General features: G+C 40.4%; 1 long non-coding RNA gene across 1 annotated transcript; it reads left to right on the forward strand.

Annotated features, from left to right (window-relative positions):
• The first annotated feature begins 213 nt into the window (after positions 1-213).
• Positions 214-5,490, forward strand: LOC125755364 (uncharacterized). Its single transcript, XR_007411702.1, has 3 exons — positions 214-563; positions 3,251-3,450; positions 4,599-5,490. It is a non-coding gene; the product is annotated as an uncharacterized LOC125755364 (long non-coding RNA).
• The last annotated feature ends 329 nt before the right edge of the window (positions 5,491-5,819 follow it).

Consider the following 5,819-nt stretch of genomic DNA (forward strand, 5'->3'; position numbering starts at 1 on the left):
ATTTAAGTAATAGAATCTTAAGGTTGGAAGTTGATCTGAGAAGCCATGGACTTTTTGTTTTTTTAGGCAGGAATTCCTTCTATGCCCACTGTGATGTGTGGCTGGTCACAGCCTATGCTGTAATTGGCCCTGTGGTGGTGGGTTCACTCTCCTGCAAGCCCATCTTTCTCACTTTTAAATATTAGAATGCTCTCGTTAGCAGTAATCTGAAATTTTTCTCATGTAACTTCTTCCATCCAGTGGTGTTGGGTCTGTGCCATGACACTTCACAGGGCAGCCAGTGCGCAGAAAGTCTAATTCCTTTCCACACGACAGCTCCTCAGATATGTGCAGGTGGGAGTTCTTCGTATGTCTTCTCTGTTCCTGGCCAAGAAGATCCTCCAAACACTCCTTATATGCCTTGATGACCAGACCCTTCATCATCCTGACTGCCTCCCCTGGATGGAGGATGCCTTATTGTCGATGTGCTTCATCAAATGCTGCACAGGAAACTGGCCACAGAACTCTGATTGTTGTTGAGGCTCCTTGATCATGATGGCATTCTTCAATCAACTGGACCAAAGGTGGGTCTCACTTTTTTGATTGCTACACAACCGTAGTCAAGTCACTCATGCTCTGAGACCAGATCCCCCCTTCTACTCATGGAAACAGTGAAACCTGCCCAGTGCAGCCCTTTTAAGGTTAGTGTGAGCCTCAAAAGTGAACCGGGTACGTGAAAGCATTTCCAATAACATCAAGAGAGATTAGGGGGTTTAAATTTACTGTTACTGAGCTTAGGAAGATTGCTACAACTCTCCTTTCTCCTCCGTAAGTACTGCTGTTAACCTGCTGATTACTCCACATTTATAACTATACAGTTTCATTTTGTTAACTTTTCTTATCACTCTGGTTTGTAGAAATATTTCAGAATTTTGATTTTGTTAATCAGTTTACTGACCATCAGAATGCTATGTTATGCTATGTTAATGAAGTACCTTTTGGAAAATACCTAAGGATGGGGACTGGTTGCCGGAAGAACCAACCCTGCTTTGTATTACTGACAAATTCAGGAAGCGTGGCTTCCATGGCTTTGCCCAAAAGATGGATAGAGATATTCGTGGGAACTCCCCAGTCAGCCCCTCCCTACCCACAACCTGTGTGGTGAAAAATAACAACTGCCTCTTACTTTTATCCCTCCGGTCCTAAATATATTTCTTTCACAGAAATGATTTCTTTTTTGTTTTCAAGATATTTGGATTAAGGACCAATATAAGTATTGCTAACCTGGCTTTCTTTTGACATCCATTTGCATGATAAATGTTTCTCCCTCTTTTCCCTTTCAATCTGCAGGTGTCTTCAGGTCTGAAATGAGTCTCTTGTAGGCAGCTTATTGATGCGTCTTGGTTTTTGTTTTTGTTTTTTACCCATTCCGTCCTCCTGTGTCCTTTGATTGGAGGACCTTATCTTTCCCTATAGATGACGGACTCCTCGAGGACTCAGAATGAGTTGTGTTTGCAGTTGCAACCCCAAGACAATGATCCCACCTTGCACATAGCAGGCAAGCACCTGTAAGGAAAGATGATAGGGCCAAGGGTAGAGGTTTTGATATCTCTCCCCAAGGCTCACAGCTAATTACACACCATTAAGCTCATTTATGTATTTTATTTGACTAATACCCAATGATGCTATAATGATTATTGTCTTCTGTTAAGTCCCAAACTGTGACAGTTAACCTGAGAGTTTACCCTACTTGCAAGCTAACAAATTAACTTGCCACGTAGGTGCTTTTGGGTATATATATAATTTATGTGTGTGTTGTGTGTGTGTGTAAACACATATATCCTCTAACAGTGTATACATGCATACACCGCAGAAGAAACACCAGACCTCTGTATTAGAGAATATATAACAACTCATTGAGTATCTTAACACTGCTTCCTATGTCTTCATTATCTATGGGTTGATGTGACAAGGCCTGATGTTACCTGTGCATGAAGGAGAGTTTGTACCTGTGATATAATAATTTATAATAAGAAATGATCCTTGATCCTCTCCTATTTTTTGTCACAGCGTTCCTAAAAACCTTGGAATTTCTTAAGTGAGGAGAGCTTTAAGGTTCATTGTCTCTTGTTATGTTAATGAAGTACCTTTTGGAAAGTACCTAAGGATGGGGACTGACTGGTTGCCAGAAAAACCAACCCAGAGATTAGAAGGTTGGGATTTTCAACCCCATTGCCTGACCCCTAGTGAGGGGAGGAGGGCTAGAGGCCTAATCAATCACCAGTGGCCAATTATGTAATCAACCAAGCAAATGAAATGAAACCATCATAACCCCACCCCTACCTCCTGACAATGGGGTTCAATGAGCTTCTGGGTTGGTGAACATAAAAATTTGGGGAAACTGGTTCATCTGGAGAGAGGATGGAAGCTCACTTCACGGTGAAATTGGGTGCAGAACCCTTTAGTATTACAGAGGATGAGCCCTAAAATTATGAGAGTTGGAGCTTATTATGGGATATCTGGCACACCTGTACTCACTGTAACCATGAGAGAAAGAGAGAGAGAGAGAGAGAGAGATTTTGTCTGAGGAGGAGAGAGGAAACTCTTCTCAACATATTTAGAGTTTAAGAGAACAACAAAATAGCTCCAGGGGAGATGAGTCTCTAAAATCCCTGGAAGCACACCCTACCTCTGAGTGTTTACCATTCAATCATCCTGTCAAACCAGGTTGCAGTACTTTTGCTTAGAAAGCCTGGACCATGCGGAAAGGTAAAATTATCCATGGAGAATTGTCTCCCAATATCTTCTTCAAAGAGGCTATCTTCAGCAGCCATGTACTAAAAATGTCACCTTGCTCAGACTCTTTTGTGTCCTTGCTTGGGGATGGCCTTCAGACCTGCCGTTACATTGTTTTTACTTTGACAGAGGTTAATTCTTATGCTCAGAGGAAATCATCAGTAATAATTTTTGAAGCCATCAAATAATAATTTTGAGCCAATGGGATAAAAAAAAGCAGTAGATCAAGTTGAGTAATATAAAAATATTGGTAAAAATTATACTAATAGCAATGTGTCAAAAATGATGATTGACTGTAAACTAAGACAACTTGTCTCCCGGGGTTTGCAAACTGGCTATGAAGGTCACAAGAAAAGGAAATGCCAGCATTGGTGGAAAAATCACACAACTCTGTGGTGATTTCTCTGCAGTTCCAGTACTACTTCAGTTGTTTGATTTCCGTGCTTTTTTGTCTTTTTTTTTTTTTTTTTTACAGATTTTATTTAGAGAAAAAAAGAGTATGCATGAGTGTGAGCATGAGCCGGGGAGGACAGTGGGCAGCAGAAAAAGAAAGAGAATCTCCAGCAGACTCCTCGCTGAACATGGAGCCTGACAGGCTGATCCGAGGACCCTGAGATCATGACCTGACCTCAGCTGAAATCAAGAGTCCAGTGCTTAACCCACTGAGTAATTCAGGTGCCCAACCAGTGTATTTTTTTTAAGTAATATGATCACTTTGCCACTTTGCAGCATTACCTTGTAACATTTCTAAAGTCTTGCCCAACATTGTGTTTAGTAGGAATTGTGGAAAAAGCAAAAGAAATGGTATTAGAGGGACCACAAGAATATGATAGTTTAATTGGGAATATTACAGTACAATAGGGAAGATGAAAATAAATTTATGCACAAAATAGAAATGTGTAACAATACAGGATAAAGGTTTGGAGAAGTTCAGTGTGAACAAATTATCAGGGTTGGTTGTCTCTCTCGATAGAGAATTTATTTATTTATTCATTTAAGTATAATAAACAGACAGCATTACACTTTAATAGGGAAACATGCATAATCGAGGGCTGGAAAGTGGCAGTATCAGTGGAAACCCAAGTTGGGCACCTTTACCTTTAGCCAGGAGAATGGAGGAGACCTTCCCTTTGCCACAGGCATGGATTTTTCCAAAGTCTCAAAATAAATTGGCATTCCTAATTTGTTCCGGATTTTCCTTTCCATGTTCCATAGCAAGGTATTGAGAAGCCAGGTGAGACACGGGAACCCGTGTGAGGTTAAATGAAGGTTAAGAGAGTCAAATCATAAGAGACCTTGAACTCTAGGAAACAGATTGTCATTGGAGGTGGGTAGAGGGATGGGGTAACTGGGTGTTGGGTATTAAGGAGGGCACGTGATCATGAGCACCAGGTGTTACTAAATTCTACCCTTGAAACTAATTATATGCTATATGTTAACTAAATTGAATTTAAATTAAAAATTGTAAAAAGAGAAAGAGAAGCAGAGGTGGTGGTCCTGAGAGGCTCATGGGAACACAGAGTGAGCCGTGGGAAAAGACAAACAGAAAGGAGAATGTAATCAGGGAATGAAGGGGATGACTGTATTAGCCAGTACAGTACCATCTTCTTCGTTCAGATCCAAATAAAAGACTACCTACAGGAATTGCTGTCCAATAAAAGTTAGGAAAGTGGGGAATAAATGGTTTCTCTTCTGAACTTTCAATTCCTTCATGCCCTGATTAGGTGGGGTTTTTAGCTTTGTTTTTTATTTATTTTTTCCCCCAGCCTTTCAGTCACTGTATTTTTAGCTTTATATTTTTACGTGATTTTTTTCCCCCTAAGCCCTGGCTCCCTTCTTCGATTACCAACTTCAGAAACAAGCTCACACAATTGGAAGAGGAGTCTGGAGATTCATCTCCTCTGGACTGTAAAGATGACAAATCTCTCTCAACTCTTTGGTTAGAAAATACAATTAAGTGGACTGGAGTGGGCTCTCTCCAAAGAAAATTGGCTGGATTGAGATGTGAGTATCCTCGAAGCTGAACCAATAAAAATCAATCATTTCCATTCCCTGGGGAAATGGCACTAGGGGAAAAGTTTGCTTTGATATCTCTGTGCTGTGGACAAAATGCGTGTGATTTTTACCCAATCAATAGAAATCTCTAAAATGAAAGATTGAATCCGTCAGGAGTTGTAACATCTCTGAGATGAGAAATGTGTGTGAGAATTGTCTCCACTAAATGCCAACCCCTCTCCCTTAGCCCCCATTTAAGTGTTTGCATAGCTTTGGAGCACTGTATGTTGTCTTTTTGCTCAAGCTAAGAACGCTTGAGGAGTCTCCAAGTCTGTAGGAGACACTCAGCAGAAAACAACACGTAGCTTAATGGCCTATGGGATCATAAGCTGAGGAGGAAGCTGCAGGGTGATGGCGGCCATTCCTTACTTTTATCTCAACCTAGAGGATTTGATCCTGTCCTGTGCCTAACTACTTCCAGAAAATGAGATTTCATACTCCCTGTGGCACTTGGTGCCAGGATGAAGAACACTCACCAGGAGAAAATTTGTCCCTATTTTTAGTTTTGCTACTTGTTTCCTTAATCCCAATTATAGATGCCTTGTCCTCTGATGTTGTGTGGGGACCAGAGCCGGTGATGTGCTATACTGAAGGTAACATTTCTTAGGGGGATAAATTAATGAATTTGTTGCTATTAAATTCTCGAAGTCATTTTGTTAACCCAGTCTCTGTTTTAATAAGTTGGGTCATAACGTAAAAATCAGCAACAACACGCCTATAAATTGTGTTCCTAATGCTGGCCTCTTTAAGATGGTTAGTTAAACTGTCCTTTAAGATGATGATTTGGATCTCTCCCACCCCCTCTGACAACAGCCACAATGCAGAGAAAGAGAACCTGCATTCAACGCCCATCTTTAGGTTTGGCCAACCACTTTTTAAAAAAATTGATATAAACTGCACATAATATAAAATTTACCATTTTAGCCATTACATTTTTTCTATTATGTTGAAATACAGTAGTTATTTCCCATTACCATTTTAACCATTTA

This window comes from Canis lupus, chromosome 7 (assembly GCF_003254725.2).
Source record: "Canis lupus dingo isolate Sandy chromosome 7, ASM325472v2, whole genome shotgun sequence".
Lineage (NCBI taxonomy): Eukaryota > Metazoa > Chordata > Mammalia > Carnivora > Canidae > Canis > Canis lupus.